Source organism: Aethalodelphis obliquidens, unplaced genomic scaffold, assembly GCF_003676395.1.
Source record: "Aethalodelphis obliquidens isolate GAN/ISIS:26980383/991018 unplaced genomic scaffold, ASM367639v1 scaffold1, whole genome shotgun sequence".
Taxonomy (NCBI): Eukaryota; Metazoa; Chordata; class Mammalia; order Artiodactyla; family Delphinidae; genus Aethalodelphis; species Aethalodelphis obliquidens.
Window position 1 is genome coordinate 47,308,490 of NW_020837945.1, and position 23,765 is coordinate 47,332,254.

Below are 23,765 nucleotides of genomic sequence, written 5' to 3' on the forward strand. Positions count from 1 at the left end.
AAAAAGAACAAAATACCTAGGAATAAACCTACCTAAGGAGGTAAAAGACCTGTATGCAGAAAAGTATAAGACACTGATGAAAGAAGTCAAAGATGATATAAACAGATGGAAATATATACCATGTTCTTGGATTGGAAGAATCAATATTGTGAAAATGACTATACTACCCAAAGCAATCTACAGATTCAATGCAATCCCTATCAAATTACCAGTGGCATTTTTTACAGAACTGGAACAAAAAATGTTAGAATTTGTATGGAGACACAGAAGACCCCAAACAGCCGAAGCGGTCTTGAGGGAAAAAACATGGAGCTGAAGGAATCAGACTCCCTGACTTCAGACTATACTACAAAGCTCCAGTAATCAAGACAATATGGTACTGGCACAAAAACAGAAACATAGATCAATGGAACAGGATAGAAAGCCCAGAGATAAACCCACTCACCTATGGTCAACTAATCTATGACAAAGGAGGCAAGGATATACAATGGAGAAGAGACAGTCTCTTCAATAAGTGGTGCTGGGAAAACTGGACAGCTACATGTAAAAGAATGAAATTAGAGCACTCCCCAACACCATACACAAAATTAAACTCAAAATGGATTAGGGAGCTAAATGTAAGACCAGATACTATAAAACTCTTAGAGGAAAACATAGGAAGAACACTTTTTGACTTAAATCACAGCAAGATCTTTTTTGATCCACCTCCTAGAGTAATGGAAATAAAAACAAAAACAAATGGGACCTAATAAAACTTAACTTTTGCACAGCAAAGAGAACTACAAACAAGACGAAAAGACAGCCCTCAGAATGGGAGAAAATATTTGCAAACGAATCAACAGACAAAGGATTAATCTCCAAAATATATAAACAGCTCATGCAGCTCAGTATTAAAAAAACAAACAACCCAATCCAAAAATGGGCAGAAGACCTAAATAGACATTTCTGCAAAGAAGACATACAGATGGCCAAGAAGCACATGAAAAGCTGCTCAACATCACTAATTATTAGAGAAATGCAAATCAAAACTACAATGAGATATCACCTCACCCCAGTCAGAATGGGCATCATCAGAAAATCTACAAACAACAAATGCTGGAGTGGGTGTGGAGAAAAGGAAGCCCTCTTGCACTGTTGGTGGGAATGGAAATTGATACAGCCACTATGGAGAACAGTATGGAGGTTCCTTAAAAAACTAAAAATAGAACTACCATATGACCCAGCAATCCCACTACTGGGCATATACCCTGAAAAAACCATAATTCAAAAAGACACATGCACCGCAATGTTCATTGCAGCACTGTTTACAATAGCCAGGGCATGGAAGCACCCTAAATGCCCATCGACAGACGAATTGATAAAGAAGATGTGGTACATATATATAATGGAATATTACTCAACCATAAAAAGGAATGAAATTAGGTCATTTGTAGATACGTAGATGGATCTAGACCCTGTCATACAGAGTGAAGTAAGTCAGAGAAAAACGAATATCGTATATTAACGCATATATGTGGAACCTTAAAAATGGTACAGATGAACCGGTTTGCAGGGCTGAAAAAGAGACACAGATGTAGAGAACAAACGTATGGACACCAAGGCGGGAAAGTGGCAGGGGGATGGGTGGTGGGGGGGTGAATTGGGAGATTGGGATTGACATATATACACTAATAAGTATAAAATGGAAAACTAATAAGAATGTGCTCTATTAAAAAATAAATAATATAAAATTTAAAAAAATAAAATAAAATAAATTTTTTTAAAAGAAAATTGTGTCCCAGAAAAGTGGCAGTTGATCTGTGTCTATTTCATGGCACAGTGAACCATGTTACCTTTGAGTAGGGTCCAAAATTGCTACATTTCAAAATAATAAATCAAATCCAACCAGTCTTTTCTAAGGTGACTTTATTCATGTCTTTATAAGGACTGTCCCAATTGTCCTGCTCATTGGAAGATGCTATAAATATCTTTGAAACACTTCTTACTCATCATTTCTACTGGAATGTGTTTTTCGTAGATGTGAAATCACAGTGAGAGCCTTCCTAGGAATTCCATTGATGTTGATAGAGAACTGCCTCAAGCAGTCCACGTAAGCAATTAGCCAGCTTGTTCAGTTATACCCTTTTATGGAGACTCCTGTCTCCTCCTTGATGCCCAGATAATCTGCTCATGCTGGAACAAGAGGGCAACAAGGCACACCTTCCATGACCTGCTCTTTGGTTGACCAATGTATCCTTTCCCACATAGTAGGTCTCTTAAACCTCCCCTGCCGTCTTCTTAGAAGTCGCATTCCTTAGTTTTGTTATACTCTTATGAGAGTTACTATGTGACCCCCAAAGAGGAAAAGGAGATGGCATCTCAGTTTGTAGCAGCCTTAGGCTAAGTAAACTCTTTATGAGAGATCATCTCACTTAATCCTTCAGTAGCTTCAGTAGCTTCATGAGGTATTGGTCTTCATATTTCATAAGTGAGGAAACTGAGGCTTAGAGGAGTGAAGTGCATGCCCAATATCACATAACTTAACAAGAAGCAGAACTGGGCTTTGAGCCCAGATCTTCTGATTCCACAGCCCAGGTTCTTTCTAGTACCCATACAGTACCTCGAAGAAAGAAAAATGGATTCATGGCAGATGTGCTTTGGGCCAGTATCTCACGTAATCCTCCCATCTACCGTATGAGGTAAGTATCGTAATTATTCCCAGTTTACTCACAGATGTGAGGTTAGGTGACCTAATGATGGTCACACATCAGTAAAGGGCAAAATCAGAACAGGAACTCTCTCAGTTTCTCTAAGCCTTAATTTCCTCATTGTAAAATAAGAAAAATAATGGCACCAATCTCTTAGGATTATTGTAAGGACAAAATGAGATAATTCTTGTAAAGTGCTTAGCATAGTGCCCAGCACATAATAAGCCCTCAATGAATGTTAACTATAATTAGTTTAGCACAGCAAAGGCAGAATCACTTTGAGTAGAAAAAGCCTGCTATTCCTCTATCTATTTCACTATTACAAAGATTGTATTATGTTAATGGTAAATGAAAGGGTGTCTTCTCTCATTTAAAACAAAAAGTTAGATCAAGCACTGGGTAATTTGTCCTTCATCACCTAAGCAATTACACAAGTGGCTTTGAGATGCCTTCCAATTCTGTAACTGTACCATTCTAGCAATGGAGGGCTGTTTTTTCTATTAAGAAATCTTAAGTCAGACCTCAAGTCCTCTCCACAGTAAAGATGTGGTATGCTCCCACAGAAGATGGAACAGAGCCCATTAGCAAAGCTGAGTGCAAGACTGATTTTCAGAGTTGTAAATGACAAGGAGTATAAACAGTGAGGACTTTGGAGTATTTGTTTCTCATGGAAAGATAAGATACCTACATCATTTTAAGATGGAAACAAAACCCAGATAATTGATTTTTTAGCAAAGGCATTTAAGAAAATATTTGTTTCGTGCTTGGCTCCAGGGGATAATAGAATACGAGTATTTATTAAACTGGAATTTAGTAGCCCGAGTTGAATCAGGAAGCCAGTTCCCTAGAATAGTTCCCAGCAAAGCTTGAGAACTCTAACAAGATATTCAGCCATAGCCAGACACTCTGTTGCTTGGGAAGGTCTGTGAAAGTTTTTGTTTTGATTATAATCCTGAGGAACTCTGTCAGTCTTGCCTGTCTAACTTATTGGTAATCACGAAAATTACATCCTTAAGCATTGATGTTCAAGATCCCTCAGTGCTGATGTGTGGAATTACTTGATTTCACATGGGGTATGGTTATATAACTTCCTCATTAGTATATCCAGGAGGGTAATGAGATGGAGTTCCCAATGGCCCATTCTTCATTCTCACAGTTTACAGATAGGACTATTTTAATAATTTTCAACTCCCGCTCCAGGAGACTACACCCCTGGATTAAATGCATCTTCTCCCTTCTCCCATGTATCCTACCTAGACCTCTAACATAAAACTTGTTACATTGTGTTATGGTTTGTTTACTTGCCTGACTTCCTGACTGGACCCTGGAGTTCTTCTTGGCTAGGGCTGCACGGTGCCTGGACCTTCAGAGTTGCTCAGTAAATGCTCATTGACTGACTGACTGACTGGTTTAAAGAACATGTTTTTAAGCTTCCAGCTTCAATAGGCCCTTACTGTCAATAATAGGCTCATTCGTTCCTTGTTGCTAGAATCTGTCTCATTCCTAAACCATGTATCCAAATCTTTTCCATTCTTCTCACTGGCTCCCTTCTGCTCATTCCCTCACCGCTCTTGCCCTGTTCCTCTGCTCCCAATGCCTCTCCCCTTCTTTACACATTTTCTTCTCTTCCTGTCTTAAAAGAATATGCCTCTTAGTTTCCAAGTCTTTTCCCTCATCTGAGCTTTGAATCACAGGCATCGCCTCTGGAATCCTGCCCCCTCAGGTACCTTCTTTCCCTTGTGTACCTATTATTTTTTCTCACTGCTGATAATCTTTCTATAACTTCATAACATGTCCAATTGTCCTTTTTTCTAATATCTTTGCTTTCACTGTTCCCACAGTTAACTGCCAGTTTATCTCCCGTCTTCACCTTGTGTGACCTCATTCTGTTAGTCTCTTAACTTCCCATCCCCTGACTTGTCATGCAGCTTCTGTCCTCACCAGTGGCTTCCTAATTTCTAGATCCAGGAAACTCCTGTTAGTCTTCATGTTCCAGCCCAAGCTTCTAGCTGGATTTAATTATGCTACCTTTTTCCCAGCTTTCCAGGCTAGAAATCTTGGTATCATTTTCCACTCACCCCTCTCCCCTTAACATACTCCCCTCTATAAGAATAAAAATACTTGTGTTTATATTTGTAAGTTTGTTTTTTAGGTGATATACAATAAAAGATGTATAAAGCAGAGGAGTGACTTGAAAATATTCATCAGGGTATTCTCATTTGGCAGTAAGATGTTGATACAAGGAAAAGTCCAAGCCAGTGAGAAAGTATGGAAAGTAGTAAAAGTAGTGAATGAACCACATGCATTTGTGTGCATGGTAGTCTATTCTTAAAAGTTCCAATTTCCACACACTGTAAGCACTAACTAAAAGAATCTAGTTGAAGAAAGGCCAACCCAACCAAGACTTGGAGCCAGAATGTACTGGTTTTTCACAAATAGTTACGACATTTTTTAGAAATACCAACACAAAATTTATGTAGTTACATATGTATACAAAATCCTCATTATGTTTCTGTGCTGTAGTATCATCAGAAGTCTTTTAAGGAACAAAGCAGTGCTTTTAATCACTTTTTCATACCATATACTAGGAGTTACACACACAGACACACACAGACACACACACACACACACACACACACAGACACACACACACACACACACACACACACACACACACACACACACACCGCCTTTGGGGCCATCCATGAACCTCTGCAAACCTATTCAGTCCTTGGCCTGAAAGTGAAGATACAATTATCAGCCTGCCTGTCACTCTCCCTCTTCCTTTTACAAAACTGAGTTATCTGCCCCTTTGATCTCATTTGCCTCTATACTCTATGAGTTTGGCATTTATGTTTGTTTGTTTGAAGTAGAATGAAGAACGTTTAATTTGAATTTGGGAATAATAACAAAAGGGGAAAATAATCACTCTCTTGAGTGTGTTTTCACTGCCCCCACTTGGGCAGTCATGAATATATAGAATTAGGGCTTGTCACACTGAACATAAAGAAGCATGTGTTACTGAGACCCAGCAGAAGAGTGCCTCCGAAGGACTCCATCCTACCTTTCATAGAAGTTAACAGAGAATGGAGACGTTTTCCAATAAGAACTGTGCCACGCTGTATGTGCCAAAGAAGGGTAAGAGGGGTCCCTAAGGGAAGTTGTCATGGGACATCTACAATTAGTAGACTGAAATAGCATTTCAGAAAATACTTGAAGTGAAGCTTCATTTGAATCTCAGTGTCTATACAGTGGAAGAAGATAGCTGGGGGCAGAGTGAGGCATAGAGGCAGGAACCAGCAGAGCTTGTTCAGGGAACTGAGGAGCAGATCAGGGGCCAGAGGTTATGGAGAGGCTTGTGATACGGAGGAGGGAAGCAGAAGAGGCTGAGGAGGGACGGGGGAAGATGTCAGAAGGAACTGGAGAGAGAGCCATACTTGGTGGGACTCACCTAGCATCTTAAGGAGTTAGTTTATGCTTAGGCAGTGCGAAGTCATGAGATGTACCCAAGCAAGTCTTTTTTATCTGTAAGATGGAGATAATGAAGTCTGCATTACTGAGATCTTCTGAGTAATAGTATAGCAAATTGTCATGCCTTAATAAACATTTGATCCTTCATTTTTTTCCATCAGATAAATTACTGAAATATGTTATTCACAGGGATAACTGAAATATGTTATTCAATATCTTATAAAAACCTACAATGGAAAAGATTCTGAAAAAGAATATAGATATAGATATGTATGTATGTGTGTATACCACTGCTGTATACCTGAAACTAACACAACATTGTAAATCATCTATACTTCAATAAAAAAAGAGAAATAGTGCTTTTAAAAAATAATATAAATCTTTTAGAATTAGAAAGCATATTAGGATATGATCATAATTTTTAAAAAATATATTGTATAAATATTCAGGCAGTTCTATTCATTATAGGGGTTGTATCAATTCTCTGCACTTTCCTAGGCCTTGGTTTTCCACATGTAAAATTTCTTTTCCAGACTGATAAATTAAATTTAGTAATCCGTAGATCAAAATGCTACAGTCCATAAAGAGGCTTTAGAGATGGAAGAAACAAAATTAGATTTAATAAAGATACTTTATTTCTAACAGACTCCAAAGATAGAGTAATAGTGAGTCTCCAGTGAGCTATCAAATTAGCTCCCAGAGGGTATGGGATAATTGTGTAGAGAACAATTAAAGGAAAGAATTGTATTAATATAATTTCTTTTAGAATTACCCAACAGTAGGATTATGAGCACGGTTCTCTGGCTGAAACCTCAAGCTCATTCACTGTGGTAGGAATAAGACTCAGACCACCCCCAGGAAGTACAAGGGAATGGCCTTAAGGGTGCATGTCTATTCCTTTTGCAGAAGGAAATGTTGGGATTATGCCTGGTTCTTTCTTTCACCTTTCATCTTTTCCTGGCTCCCTCCTTCCTTCATACTTTAATTGTCTGCAGTGTGTATAGCATCATGCTTCTCAGTATTATACTGATGAGCTTCACCGTGACCTGGGCTGATTCATTTTTGGAAAAATAGTGCTAGCTCAACCTGCCAGGTACCAGAGAGGAAAGTAGTTCTTTTCTCTTTGAACAAACAGAATCATTGAGGGATTCTGTGTTTTTCTAGCTAGATTCGTCACTTTTGCATACCTGGTTTTAGTTATTCCTATCAAGGATGTATTGAGGTAGGTTTTAGGATCCCCATTTTAAAGATGAGGAAACTAAGGTTTAGGAAAGTTAAGTGATTACAGGAACTAGATGACAATAATAGTAATGTCACTAATAATAATAGTAATGTCAATCCAAAGACTGTAACTCCCAGCCCACCCTCTTTCCACACCTGCTTCTCAATTACGCCACCCTGGTTTGAGGTTTTGAGCACTTGAGATGCAGCAATAAAAATGCCCGTGGGGCTGTCCGAGGAGGTTACAGTGTGAAATGAGATTGCCTCCCCTTTTCTCCCCATCTGCTGCAGATCTTGCCCATATCATTCTTGGGCCCCTCCCTCTATCCTTTCCTCTTTCAATCATTTTGCTTGCCTCCTAATCATTACCTTGCCCTCTGGAGTGGGAGAGTTGGGGTGTGGGGAGGATCACTTCTGCATTTAAGGGCTATTGTTTCTGCTTCCTTTTGGATGATGTAGTAGTTTCTGTTACTCATTTTATGTTTACTTACTGTCTGAATCCATGTCAATTTATGTGCCCTTGGCTCTGAACCACCATTTATATTTTTTTGTGTTGTTAATATTTTTAATTGGTGTTTTTAAAGTATATGTACTCTGCACGTTTGGCTGACCAACAAAGTGGAATGTAAAAGGAGTCGAGTTTTTGAAGTAACCATATAAGGTGAAAAGTCCCTTCTTGTGTGGGTGCATTTGTGCGTGCGTGCAGACTGCAGGTTTTATCAGGCACAATATTCGTTAATGTCTATTGTAACAGTTTACAGTTTAGCCCGTTGAGTCCCTCTGGATTATGCACAGCCCAAATGATGTAACCTTGGAAAATGCAATAAATCTAAAGTTGAAACCACTTCTAATGGGAAGTTTCTTGAAAGTTGTAAAGTTAAGTTGCCTCCTCCAGGATGACGGAGGTAGTGTGGAGAATGCCCTAGGGGACCTGGCTTTGCCCCTTGCCAGTCTTGTCCCCTGTGCTGGAATGCTGGGTTTGGGTTGGATTACTTTGTTTTATTTAAACTTCTCTGACTATTCCTTTGCCCAGTACTCCATGGTGTGGCAGGCTTAATGGTGACATTAATAAATAATCTTTGATCTTCTCTTATATGTATTCAGGATGACTCTTACCATACACATGCATGCCCAGGTGCCCAAAGTAGAATTTTATGAGTCACATTCTCAACTTTGCAAGACTAGGCATCACCCAGTTCATTTTGCCAGCTCCTGTATAAACCTGTCCAGCTATATGCAACTGAATACTGACCAAAGTATCTCATGCTCTACATTTTAGAAAGTTCTTTGTTGTGTTGATTTGAAATGTGGCTCCCCAGAGCCTACACTGTTGGTCTGGATGTCGCGTTCTTCTTTTTTTTTTTTTTGCGGTACGCAGGGCTCTCACTGTTGTGGCCTCTCCCGTTGCGGAGCACAGGCTCCGCATGCGCAGGCTCAGCGGCCATGGCTCACGGGCCTAGCCGCTCCGCGGCATGTGGGACCTTCCCGGACCGGGGCACGAACCCGTGTCCCCTGCATCGGCAGGTGGACTCTCAACCACTGCGCCACCAGGGAAGCCCTTCTTTTTTTTAAAAAAAAAAAATTTATTTATTTATATTATTTTTGGCTGTGTCGGGTCTTAGCTGCGACGCGTGGGCTCTTCGTTGCAGTGCGCGGGCTTCTCTCTAGTTGTGACGCACAGGCTCCAGAGCATGCAGGCTCAGTAGCTGTGGCGCGCAGGCTTAGTTACCTCATGGCGTGTGGGGTCTTAGTTTCCCGACCAGGAATCAAACCCGAGTCCCCTGCATTGGAAGGCAGATTCTTAACCACTGGATCACGAAGGAAGTCCCTGGATATCTCTTTCTGAAGCTACATAACAGAAACGTTCTTCTCCTTTCATGATATTTGTAGATGTTTGAAGACAATGACAGTGATCTTGCCCTAGCCCCTTTGTAGTCATCCCTAGGTCTGTGAAACTATTACGTTATAGTTCATTTGTCCATTTGTAGAGTACAAACTATGTATATGTTAGACACGGTTAGAAACTAGGGAAGCAATGAGGAAAACATAGGCTGTGATCCCTGCCCTTAGGGAACTTCTGATCTAATTTATAATAAAGTGATAGGGCTATAGGAGGGACACCAAATCCAGCCTTGGTGATTGGATATTGAGGTTGTCAAGGAAAGTTTTCTGGAGAAGCACCATGTAATTAAAGTCCAGAAGAGTACTATGAGTTACTCAAGGGAGCAGGATGAATGCTGTGAAGAGGGTGTTCCAGGTAGAAGGACCAGCTTGTTGGAATGGCTGAAGGTGAGAGAGTGCATGGGGAGTTCAGGGCAGTGAGGGTGGTTCCGTCCAGGTGAGGCATTAAATGGGGAGGTGGTGAGTAGGGATAAAGATTGAGATAGTGCATGGGGAGTTCAGGGCAGTGAGGGTGGTTCCGTCCAGGTGAGGCATTAAATGGGGAGGTGGTGAGTAGGGATAAAGATGCAGAAGTGCTGGAGCAGAAAGCAGGGTTGACTGCTGGTAGGGTGGGGGGATGGGTCAGACAATATAGGAGAGAAGGGAATGATGGATAGTCCTGATTAGGAAGAATATTTATTGTTCTCTTGGTTACACAATAACTATGGGAAACATAACAGGTTCTGTATGAGGTCATATGGGTTTGGAAATATTTCGTATGTTATGTTTTATTGTTAGAGAAAGAATGTAGTCAGTCATTAGGATTAGATATGGCTCTTTCAGTAGCAAGACCATTTCTCTATCCACAGTATATTTGGAGAAAAAGAAGAAGAAAGAGATAATACAGTTTTGTGGGTTTTTTTTTTTTTTTGGCTGCGTTGGGTCTTCTTTGCTGTGTGGGCTTTCTCTAGTTGCGGCGAGCGGGGGCTACTCTTCGTTGTGGTGCGTGGGCTTCTCATTGCCATATCTTCTCTGTTGCGGAACACAGGCTCTAGGCACGTGGGCTTCAGTAGTTGCAGCACGCGGGCTCAGTAGTTGTGGCATGCAGGCCCTAGAGCACGCAGGCTTCAGTAGTTGTGGCATGCGGGCTCAGTAGTTGTGGCTCACAGGCTCTAGAGCGCAGGCTCAGTAGTTGTGGTGCACGGGCTTAGTTGCTCCACAGCATGTGGAATCTTCCCAGACCAGGGATCAAACCCATGTCCGCTGCATTCGCAGGCAGATTCTTAACCACTGTGCCACCACAGAAGTCTGATAATATAGTTTTAACATTCTTATGACTGTGAGAAAATTTGAGTGACTTTTATACATAGGACAACAACAATAGCAAATACTTCTATAGCACTATGGGCTTGGCCTTGTTAATACTAAGAAATTTAATGCCCACATTAACTCCATGAGGTAGGTATTATCCCTAGATACAGAGAGTTTAAGTAACTTAACCAGAGGTTAGAAAGCTAAGTGGCAGAGCTAGGATTTGATCCCAGGCCCTAAGAACATCTGGAGAAAGATTTAAGTTCTAGATAAAGGAAGTGCACTGAGCCTGCAAAATTAAAAACATCTTTAGAAATGGCTCCTGCCCGCTGTTGATGGTCACAGCCACACACTCACTGGTGAGATCATGACCAGAATAAATAAAGCAAGTATTCATAACTCCACATTTCATACCTTACCCACAGGCATTATTATATGGAGGAGACCGCTTTCCTGATGGCTTTCAGGGGTTGGCCTGCGTTTTACTAGCAGTTACGGCTGCCTGCAACCTCAATTGATCTTCCTGCCTCCTGCCACTTTCCAAGAGGGTTTAGCCTGCCTAGGGAGGGTAGGATAATTAGGGTAATAGTAAACCAGAGAAGGTTTGAAACACCCTTACTTCGAAGGAAACAGAACTGCCAGACCAGGCAGCGCTGGTAACCATAAATGTACAGTTGCCCCAGTTTTCAAATGTGTGATTTTTTGTTAAATTGATTGATCTAGTGTTGACTATGTGCAGACAAGTGCTTCCTGGGGACAGGGGGGATGAAGATAAGTAAGAGAGAGGTGGAAGTGATGATACACTGAACCTATGTTGGATAGGAAAAGAAGTGAAAGTAGAAGTGGGCTGATGCATAAGGATCTAGTGGAGGAGTAAAGGGATTAGGGTCTCTGTGGGTCCAAAAGAAGTGAGGCGGGAGCGACTGCATTAAAGGACTGGAAAAAGAGTAAAGAATGATGAATGAGCAGGATGTTTAAATTTTGTTTCAGAAGAGAACTGTTAGCACTCATCCTTGCCTTGGTCAATTTTATCTGAACATATATCAGTTTGTTAATAACTTAAAGTGTGTCGTAATGAAAGTGTTAAATACGCCAGGCCAGAGCTCCTAGGTACAGCCAAGGTGAAGCTGAACTTTTAAGCTCACATGACTTTATAATCTTGGAGCACATGTTTGAATATTTGAACATGACTGTTGCATGACTAAATAAAATCAGAGGTCATAGACTAGTCTGTGATGCAAATTTACTCTATAGATTTATATTCCCAGTAGGAAGTGCCATTGAGGTATTATACGCAGTGATAATTCTTAGGCCTCCAAACTCATTACAATTCAGTTAGATTTTGTATTTACTCGTTACTCTTTTTCTTTATTAGTGATCTTATCTCTAGCTGGATTACAGTTTCCTTGAGATTAGGGCCAGTGTACAGCACCTACACCAGTATGAGGCTTATGGTACTCACACAGGGATCTAGGCCAAGCAGCTTATGTTACAGCTGAAGCAGTCAAGGTCCTGACAGGTAAAGTGATCTGCTGAGGGTTCAGGGCTAGGTAGTGAGGAAGCCTGAACCACAACCCAGGTTTTATTCCCACCTCTGCTGTTTGCACCCTATCAGGCTGATGCAGCTCAATGAGTCAAGTTCTTGCAGTGACCTTTGTTTGTGTCAGGCACGCATAGGAAGTTGATGTTCCCTAAGCTAGCGCTTCCCAGCCTGTATTTCCCAATATGGCTCACAGAGAAAATGGTGATGTTTATTTAAGACATTAGTGTAAACAACGGAGGCTTTTGGAGGGCAACTGAAGCGAGGAGTCCCTGAGGAGTCTCCCTTGGCCCCCGCACTGCCAGGCTGCCCAGGGGATCATACATTTCTCATCCACTGAGTTTCTAGCAACAGTTGGAAACCACTTCCCTAAGTTAACATTAGATCACTTGGGCCCAGTTTTTCTGGTAAATACCTCAGAAGGTTACATTGGCCCCAGAGAATATGTTTTCTGAAGAAATGTAAATCCTACTAGCCAAATACATTGCTTAGTCCCCACCGTGAGATACAGGATATAAGCTTAAATTGTGAAACAACAAATGCATTAGTCAGTTATTTTTCTTTCGAGGCTAAGTAGTTCATGACCTTCTTTCTTGTGTTCTTCAAATATGAGGGCACTTTATAATTTTTTTTATCAAGGTTGGAATACGTTTTTATCAGTGCAGGCTGTTGCATTTATCTGTATTACTCAGGCAGGTGCGTGGCACGTGTTCCTTCCAGCATCGTGTGTGTTCTGTGGATGTAACACCATGTTCTTTGAAGGTCATGACTGATTTTCCAGACCTTTAGAATTGAGATAAGTAATAAATTTGTAGCTCTGAGTTTCTCTCAGGTATTTTCTGGATACCTTTATATTTTAACAGAGAAATGGGCTATTTATAGAGTTAACCTCATCACAATATCTCTTAAAACAGCTGAATAAAATTTTCACAATTTATAGGTAAATATGTCCTTAGAGAAATTATTGCTTAGCTCAGAAGTAGACTGAGAGGGCACGTAAGCAGGCTGCAGAAGCTGGGCTTAGGAGCTTGAAAGGGACTGGGAGTTGAAGTGGTCAACTCTGGGCAGATCTCTTGGAGTGAAGTAGGCTCCCCCACCAGTGGCCCTTCCTTTCTGCACGTCCCATCCCACCTTGACTGAAAATCTGCTGATACTAAGAATACTTTTAAGCTTGAAAATGCCACTTAAATATGGTAGCATCTTGAATTAAACTGTAAATATAGAGGGAAAGGCATTGAATAGCAGTAATAATAACAGCCCCGTTTGCCGAATGTTTATAAAGTTAATAGAGATCAGCAAACCCAGTCTGTTAGACTTCAGCACTGGGATGCAAGGTCTGTCCTCCTGGTGGAGAGTGGTGTAAATTATTGAAGGTCATTGGAGGCAGAGAAGAGGGCAAAGAGAAGGGCACAGTGAACCTGGAATAGTGGTTTCTTAACTTCGTCTGGGGTAGGACAGGGAGAGGACAGTAGGGAATGAAGCGAGGCACAGCTTTTTAATAAACATGGATCTGGATCATTACCCGTGCCCCCTGCCATACCAAGGGTGTGAGTCCAGTGATATGTTGCAGCTGGTCCTTACTGGCTCATGACTATTAACTTTTTAAGAACTATGTGAGCTGTTTGTTAAATGTGGTCATTATTAAAAATTAAATTATTTTAATTGCAAGTAAATAGACAAGTTCTTGAAAAGAGGGATAACAAGTGCTCAAAACTCATCATTTCCTAATAATTTTACTACATTGTGCTTTCGAGGTTATTTATGCCTGTTTTCTTCCCAGCTCCGTATTCAGTAATATCATGTTGGCAGCTTGAAATCAGTCATCATGGGAATATTTGCACTATGGAAATCAACAAATGCAACAGATCAGGACTTTTCTCCCCAGAGAGCCAGTTGTTAACCATTTACCAGCACATCAGTGGATGTTATGATTATGTGCCAACCAGTGGGAAGGAGGGATGTGGTTGGTATTTATCCAAGTGAAATCAAGTCTGTCATCTCTAGGTTACGTATCTTCATCTTAGACTGTGCTGCCTACCTGGACTGAGGTTAAAAAAAACAAAACGAAGGCATAATGACATTTCAAGTTCCTTCCTCTCAGTTTCCGATGCGTACACATGTGCCTGATGGCAATTAAAGCTATTATCTCAGTGAATTGTGATAGTTTACATTTCTATTTATCTGTGTATCCCCAGTGCATAGTATACAATCAGTCCTTAATAATTTATAAATAAATGATGTATATGCCCTTCTTCCAGAATCTAAACATATCATTGATCAGCTATAGCACTTTAACAAATTTCTGCCCCTCTCCTTAAATATTGGAAACAAGTTATCAGTTTTTGTTGTTTTTGTTGCTGTTTATTACGGAGAAAAGTCTTGTTCCCCTCATCTTCTTTATTTTTTTCACTTATTCTTTCTCCTTCTCAACCTAAGGCCTGCATCCTTCCAGATAACAGTGACTTTTTTGACTATGTAAAGTTTTAGAGCGTGGAACTAGATATAATTCAGTCTAGCAGACTTCTACTTCTCCATAAATGATTGCTATTTTGCAGGGCCCATCAAAATAGTTTGGAGACTTAGTCAGAATTGTCATAATAAATGTAGTGTGTCAGATTCGAAAAACTGTTTGGAGAGTGAGATCTCTATTAAGTTATACAGGCCACCTGTATGAGAGGTAACTGAAGAATGAATTCAGTGGAGCATGCCGTACTTGGACAACAAAACGACTTACTAGAACTGAACTAACTGATGCTGGCAGAGCTCTGAGAGCTGCCTTGACTGGGAGCCCTGGATAAGAAGTTAAATGGAGTATGCCTGACAGACCCTCTGTACTATACCAAATACTGCACAGGTGGGGGATTGGATGGCTGCTAGGTGACCATTGCATTCTCTTTTGGTTCCCTTCTGAGAAGGAAAAATTGATAAGACAGAAAGAGGGATGGGGCAAAAACAGTCCAAAAAAGAAAGGATAAAGTTCTTAGACTGTCTTCACACCATAAGAAACACTTACTGAAAAGCTTGGATTAGGTCTGGCAATGAAAATAAGCACAGGCCTCTTGGAGTATGTTCTTGGCTGTTACCACTACCTTTGACTCTGAGCAAGTCAGCTGACTTATCCACCTGTAAAATAATAATTCCCTCAGACATTAATACTTACCTCATGAGGTTATCTAAAGGAGAATGTTAGTAATAATATCTTATGTTTACATCATTCCTTTCACAGAGAGCTCAAATCATTTTTTATATATTGAGAATGAAGCTTCTTGTGAGAAATAAATGTAAGCATTCATTTTTTAGAAATGAACTTAAGTCATAAGAGTCTGAATTAAATGCATTGCAGGATGACGTACGGTACATAGTGATCCAATACTCAAATGAATTTCTATTCCACTAAAAGTTCCATCTTTCCTCCTTCTTTTGTGAATTGAGAAAATATGGTGAGTCCATTTACGTGCATGGGAGATTCCTTATATGCAATCAGAGTGGTCTCTTGGGACTTATCCAGAGCTTGAAGATCAGTCAAAACATGTTTGATAACACTCTTGGACCTTGGTTGTGGCAGAAAGACACCTGGGAATTCTTAGCCCTGGACTACACAATGCCACTAACGGGTTCCAGAGATAGAAGATGATAATATGGGAGTATTTTCTCTGTTCATTTCAGCTCAATTCAACCATTGTTTCTTGAGTGCCCATTTCATGATTTTGAGAAGTGTAGAGAATGAAAGAGGAACAGCATGCTCGCGAAAGTTAAACGGGCATTAACAAGGAGAGGGGAATGAGATTTACAAGTGGATATATGCAGCCATACTGGGGAGAGTTAGAAAAGTATCACAGTATTTCAGGTGTTTGAAGAGGGGAAAGATTACATTTAGCTGAGTAATCCCAAACATTTATCACCTATGTGCCAGTCATGTTCATTGGAGAGACATAACTCCTGCCCTGGAGATCCAGTGGGGAAGACATGTGCAAATACATAGTTTTAGCACATTGTAGCCAATGCAGTGATCAAATGCACTTAACCCAGTTTGGGAATTTAGAGAAGGCTCCTTGGAGGGCAAGACTTCTCTTAAAGTCTTAAAATTGAAAAGAACATGGAAAGGGAATTCTAGGCTGGAAGATTGGCATGTCCAAAGGCCCCCAGTGTTTAGTCTTCTTTCAGTAGACAATGGCAGACTACTGCCAGAAAATTTGGTATTATTATGGTCTAAAGGTTAATTGGAGGTGGTAATGAGATACAAGGCTAAAGATAAAGGGCCTACCTTGCTGTCTTATTTACTACTGAATACTAGTTGAAGTGTGAGTCATCAATAAATATTTTTTTAAAAACTGAATGAATGATACGTTAGGTTTAAGTCCCTGTGTGGGCTATCCAAGTAAATAAATGTGGCAGGCATTGGAAGAGAATCTGGACTAGAAATACAGATTTGAAGTCACCCCTTATCAATGGTATTTAAAATCAAGAGCTAGTGAAATTGTACAAGTAGAGTACGTAGAATGAGCAGAGTACCACTGGAGAAGCCTTGAGGAATACAGGCATTCAAGGGCAAACAAAAGAAGAGGAACCAATGAGGGAGACTGGAAAGAAAAAGCAGAGAAAACAGAGATTTGATCCTTGTCCATAGGGATGGCATTATGGACTTCGTTGGTGGGCTCATGAAAGAAGTTTTCAGTGCAATGGCCAGGGCAGAAGTCAGATTGTGGTTTGCTGTAAGGTAAATGGGAAGGGTCAGAAAGTTGAGATACTGAGCACAGACCTCTCTTTCAAATCCCTTGGATTAGAAGAGAAGGAAGGGGACAGTTCCTAGAGGACAACCCAGGTTCAAGAAGAGGAAAATATTAACGTATTAAGCCCAAAGTTAAGTTGGCTTCTGGGCTTAGGGGAAAAAGCAAATAGGCAGTGAGAGGTTGAATATTTAGGGAAAAGGGGGGATAATTGATAGAACAAGATCCTCAGAGAGATGAAAGAAGATTGGGGCCATATGTGGAGAGCAGAGCCTTGAACCAGAGTAGGGATGCATCATCTTCTGAACAGGAAGAAAGAGTGTAAGAATTTGTCCAAAGATAGCTAGGAAGGGGAGGATGCTGAGATAATGTATGTGTAATTGTCTCATTGAAGTAGAAGATGAGGTCATCTGCTGAGAGAGAGGTGGCTTTGGTTGGAGTCTTGAGCATAATGACAGTTTTGAAATGTTGCTTAGTAAAATAAAGGCAAGCTAAGCAAGGATGAGTGAGAGATTGCGCAGAGATTGAGGGCTGCAGATTTATAGTGGCATCAGTCTGAAAGCTGATTTTCTCCAACTGTGTTTTAAACAGCTGGGTCATGAAATATAGAAAGTATATTTTTGAATTGATCCTGTATTGAGATTTTGTTAAACAAGTGAAGCAAAAGGACAGAGGTCCAATGTAGTTGAAGCTATTGGTGAGAGAGTGTTAGGGTGATATGAACCATGGTATACCAGCTGGGTAAAGCAGTGAGGCCAGGAGAGGGGTCAAGGGTTCTCCTGGGACTAAAGAAGAGAGACAGTTAAAGCACAGGCAGGAGAGGACTGGAAATATCGGAGATTGTCATCATCTTTGGATATGGGATGGGAAGCAGCACCACTTGATGATTTATTCCAGGGTATGACCTTGATGTGGGTGACCCTGGAGGTGAAGAAGGTGAAGAATTGGATAGGTTAACAAGATGGATACTGAAGTCATCCAGGATGGTGATAGGACAAGGGTTGTGTTAAAAATTGTACCCAAGTGGCCTAGTCTTGTTTTAAAGGAACCTGGAGATTAGTAAGAGGACATCAATGAGAAAAGACCATTGGGTGATATAAACCTCAACGAATGGTTTAGAAGCATCTATGAGAAGAAACAATAACACCTTTTGGGTATGTACTATTCATTAGGCATTGTTGTAAATGTTTGGTTGAACCATATGCACTTGCTGATATTTGAGCATTTTGACCTATAAAAATGGTAATTTCATACTGTTCAACCTCATACTGTATATGTATTCATTCATTCTCACAGCCACCTTCTGAAGTAGATTACCATTTAGCAGCTAAACACATTTAGCAGAACCACAGGAATAATAAGTGACTTGCCCAAGGTCATCAAATAAGTAGTAGAGTCCAGTTTTGGACCTTGGCAGTCTAGCCCCAGAGCTTGCAGTCTATCTCTGAGTAGGGAATGCCCACTGTTCCCCCACTGCCCTTTAAGCCTTAACAGTGTGTGAGATATATGAGACTGAAGTCCTCTCAGGTGTATAATAAACTGAGATAAATGCCATAAAGGAAACAAACATGGTTTTCTGGTCGTTCACAAAGTCTCATACCAGCATGCTCTGTGCTTCCCCACCCTTTATATTGTGTTCTCCTTCACTCTCAGGCTTCTTAATGGCAGAATACTTTCTCTATCTCCTTGCCTAACTGAAACCTAATGTGTCCCTGGTTTCTTTGCAGGAGTTTATTAGTAGACAAGCGAGGAAGGGAATTCTAGACATTTTATGTATAGGGTCACTAGAGTTTGAGAAAGAGCAATGAACACAGTTCATTCAGGAAATGACAAGACATTCTGTATATGAGACATCAGTCAGGATAGTGGGAGAGGTAGAGTTTGTAAGAGAGAGTGATAGAGGTTAAGCCAGAAGCTGGGGTGGGTCTTGAAGGACTTTTTACCATTTTGAAGAACTTAAACATTATCCTCCATGTTGTAGCCAACCACTGGAAAGATTTTAAGCAGCAAAATGCCATGAACAAATTATACAGGTGACCCTTGAACAACACGGTTTGAACTGCACCAGTCCACTTATCCATGGATTTTTTTTTTCCAGTAGTAAATGCTACAGTACTACATGATCTGCAGTTGGTTGAATCCACAGTCATAGAAATGTGGACATGGAGGAAATGCAAATATGAAGGGCCGACTATCAGTTAAATGCAAATTTTCGACTATGGGGAGGGTCAGTTCCCCTAACCCCCATGTTGTTCAAGGGTCAACTGTAGATAAATGTAAGGATGCAATTAAGGGGGGAAAGACTAGAGGCAGGAAGATGAGTTAGGAAGCTGCTATAATTATCCGTGTGAAGGAATAGGGCTTGGCAATGGTCCTAGCTATGTGACTGAAGAGGAAGGGTGTATTCACAAGATATTTAATGGCAAGAATTGGCAGATTTTGGTGTCTAAGAGAGTATGGGTTGCTGAAATCAGCAACTAAGATCACCATGCAAGAAAAGAAGTTGCTTTGTAAGGAATCCTCTTTTTCTGTATGTTGAGTACGAGATGTCTCTAGAATCCAGGTAGAAATACAGGTCTGGGAGTCAGGAACCAGGTCTCACAGAAGATGCAGATGAAAATATGTTACATCCCCTGATCTCTCTGAGACTCACTTCCAAAATTGCCACTTCCCCCATCAGTGTCTATCCTGTGTCCACTCCTTGATCTAAGTTAGTACCAGCGTGTGGGGACAGGAACCTGAGTAGGCTGTAGCTTTGGGCTAGGTGCCTTCACCAGGGCCTTACCTGTGGAATCATTGAAAGGTCTGGGGTAGGGTCTAGGACACCCAGTAACTCTCCAACTGCTGAGAGCAGCCCTCTCCCTGCAGCATCATTCCCGTGGGAGAGGGTAGAGTAGCTTCCTAGTGTCCACTGAAAGAAAAACACAACATGAAAGTTATGAGTTTAAGTTTTATTCAGGTTTTTCCTGAGGACTGTAGCCTGAGAAACAGCCTCTCAGATAGCTCTAAGGAACTCCTCCCAAAACGTAGGGGAGGAGACAGTTTACTGCTAATCACAAAGAACAGATATCTGAAGTTAATGATTTTAGTACTTTTCTGTGTACTTTTCTATGGGAAAATGCAAGAATCTTGGGTCATTGAAATTCCCCCTGAGATATGCATCTTAACTATCTAAGGGCCTTTTACCATAGCACAGAATGCCTCAATATGTTTTTTTCCAACTTGAATTTCCCTCAGGGCGCAGTGGGTTGAGATTCAACCCTTCATATATCTGGATGATGAGCAACGCTATTTCCTTTTTTACACTAGCATGAATGAATGAATGATTGGGGTCACTGAATTTTGGTCATCCTAAAAAGCCACCTGTATACTCTTTTGGTAGGTCTTGTACAAGTTTAATTATGTAGACCTAGTTCCTGGCCTAGGTGTATGTAGACTAGATGGAAACTGTGAATTAGGCATATAACTAGCACACCAACAAGGAATATAGTGGACAAATGGGTAAAATGGTAAAATATAGATAATACAGTCCAGCTAAGCAGTAAGTGAATCAGTGCAAATGTTATTAATGAGAAGGGACCTGGTTCTGACAGGAACAGAATAATATTACAGAGACATGATAAGCATCAATGAATATGCAAAGCATGGGAAAAGATGTCATTCAGACAAGTCTTTTAATTAGCTTAAAAAATGTGGTAAGGAATAGAAAGACAACCAGTCTTAGCTTTCCCTGAGGTTGAAATAAACTTGACCCAATGGAGTTCCCTAGTCCTGTTCATTTGCTGAGTTGGCTTATATTCCACGGATTTGCATGTGGAAAACTAATGCCAAGGCAGGATTACCAGACTGTAAATTCATCAAGAAGCCTGATGATATCATAAACTGTGAGAAGCCAATGTCCTGCAGCAGCATCAGAAACCTCCCAGTTTGATTTAGCACTGGTAATCCATTTTATTCCTCTTCATTAGTTATGACAGTAATAACAGATTGGAGACACAACCCCATTTTCTGCCTCTAGTGCTGTCTGCTGCTGGGCACAGCGGCTCCCAGTCATTCTTTCCAGTGTAAATAATGGTTCATGTTTCCAGGGCAGTCGTGAGTCGTTTCTGTGCTAGTGAAATGAGCCCATGTCACCACCCTGTTGGTGAAGATTGAAGGTATGGGTGAAGCCAAGGAAATCCATAAGAAAGCCAGAGCTGCACCCCCTCCCTAAGAGGTATTTTTTGCTCTGGAGGACATTTAGATGTTAATGTTAATTATGTGAATTTTCTTGAGTGTGGGGCAAGAAAATTCTATCACTTGCATCTGTCTGATGCAGGCCTTTTACTTTGGAACTTACTATTTCATGTTAGATGTAAATAAAGAACTCCTTTGTTGTGAGAGGGTATGTTACAAGGCAGTAAACACTTCAGCAAAGAGCATCTTTTGATCTTCATGCCTTTGGCAATAAAAGCTGAGAGCTAGAAACAGGCCAAAGAATTTGGGGCAGAGACCACTAAACGCTTCCCTTTTATCTATTCACAAAATTAGGTGCAGAACTATAGGAGTAGTGGATGGAATGACAATTATTAAGAAAGTTGAAGGGCAAAACGAGGCCACCCGAAAGATAAAGCTGAAGTTTGGATTTTGAGATCTGTGTTAGGACTCAATGAATTTCATGAGAATTTAGGAGCATTATGTAGACACAGCATAAAGGAGAGAAATAAAAATGTTCTATCTCTCTCTCTCTTCCTGTGGTCTCTATAGGAATTAGTGGGTGTGTTAATAAATTTTAAATACTCGTTTGAGAATTCCTTTTTAATAAGAGGTCAGTGGGTAGACACTCATTTTTATGTGTGTGCAAAGTTATACATTTCAAAAACTAGTCTGCTTTAATGCCTTAATTCTGCAAATCCCATTTCAATATGCTTACTAATTCAGTCTCCTTCTAAATATTAAACCATAATATATTCATAAAAACAAATCTAAAATATATAAGTACAAATACATATGTAATTTCTTCTTTTTTGTCTTGCTCATTTTGACATTTTAAATTGTATTGCCAGGTCTTGGTAGACATCTAATATCTGCTTTATTATATGGGACTTATCAGAATCTCCTCTCAGGCCTTATAGAATTCATACTCACATCCTGTAGGTAACTAATAGACTGAAAAGCAAAACCCCACCATGGTAAGGGAGATAATGAACACACTACACACTTGATGAGAGATGAATGGACTTATACTTAAACCTCTTTTTAAATACACATCTTTCCCAGTTTTGGTAGCAGTGAGGGAGACAGAGATTTGAGATGCAGGTATCCTGTCCGATGTTCAATACCTCTTTTCTTAGGCCTGGTTTTGTGGTCTGGGGTGGAGGTAGGGAGCAGATTAGCTCAAAGTTTAGCTCTCCTTGACTGATGATGTATAATTGTTAAATAACTTTTAAGAGATCCTGCATAGTTAGTTTCGCATTTTATTTTATCCCACAGTTTCTTGTAGTCTACCTACAGTTCCGATAGCTGGCTGAATTGCTCTGTGACAAAAGGAATCTGAAAACGTACTATATTCCTCCCAAGCTTTAAGACCAAGAAGGTTCTGTGAATATTTTTCAGAGACAGATTGGGGGACTGTGCTCCATCTTAATGGCCTTTTAATTTGAAAGTTAAACTCAGTCCTTCTAATTGCTTGTAGGTATTGGACAATATGAATATTTCCATTGGATAATATGGAGAGGACAATTTATCACTGAAGGACTTGTCGTTTTTATCTTAGCTGAATCAGGTGCCAGTATATACAGTTTGCACTTTCAAGCACAGGTTGATTTATTATGGTGTGGACCTGCAGTTTTTAGAGGGCTTTATTAAACTGAATATTTTTGGTAACTTTAGTAAAGTCCATTTTTTTACCTTGTTGACTTTAAAGTTATCACTGTCAGGTCAAACAAGTTAGAAACAAGAATAAAACCCCAAATTTGGAGGAAAAAGCCTATTATTTTATGACATATAATAAAAATTCATTCAATTTTATTCAACAAAAGATCACAGTTTAGCCCCTCAGGAAGCAAGACAAAGTAATGAGCGCATGAAGTGAGCTTCAAGGAAATGGACAATGAACATTTCAGTGTTGTCTTTCCCACCTCTGGGTATGGGCTCTGGTGCCTGCCACACCTGGGTGGATTTAGCACTGCCACTTCCTAACTCTGTAACATGGGCGTGTTGTTGGACTTTTTTGAATTTGCAAAACGAGAAAATGGTAGCACACTCACAGCTTTGTTAAGATGAGTTCATGAGATAAGAACAGCAATCAGTAACTACAATTAATATTATTGAGTGTCTGCTAATACTCCCAAGGACTGTGCTGGACATCTAAGATGAAGCCAGTGAAGCCCCTTTCACATAGCAGGGATTCAACTTCTACCTACTTCTGCTCTTCCCCACCCCAAGTTTACCAGATTCCTTAGGCAAAAGGGATTTTGCTTATTTGTTCATGTATTCTCCCTTCATTTGCGCATCTATTCAACAAATACATAATGAATTCCATCTAGTTCCAGGAACTATTCTAAGTGCTGGAGATACAGCAATGAGTGACCAAGAGAAACAAAGTCCCTACTGTTGTACATTCTAGCACAGGAGACTGACAATGAACAGGCAAATATATTTAAAATGTTATATGTCATGTAGTAATAAGCGCTATGAAAAAAAAATAGAGTAAGCAGATAGAAAGTGATTGCAATACCAGGAGGCATGGAGGAGGAAGAAAGTTCTATTTTGAATAGTATAATCTAGGGAAAGAGACATTTCAGCAATCTTGAGTATCAGAGTCATTCCAAAAGTAACATTCTTGCTCAGATGTGGAAGTCAAATATGCAGTGAGTTGTAGAAAGAAAAGTTAGAAAAATCAACAGCATACATTAGTGCATATTTTCTTTGGGCTAGTATGCAAAA

The 23,765-nt window shown here is 40.3% G+C and overlaps 1 protein-coding gene across 2 annotated transcripts in view; it reads left to right on the forward strand.

The window, feature by feature from the left end:
* CMSS1 (cms1 ribosomal small subunit homolog) overlaps positions 1 to 23,765 on the forward strand; it is a 381,549-nt gene that overhangs the window by 153,472 nt on the left and 204,312 nt on the right. The window lies entirely within an intron of this gene.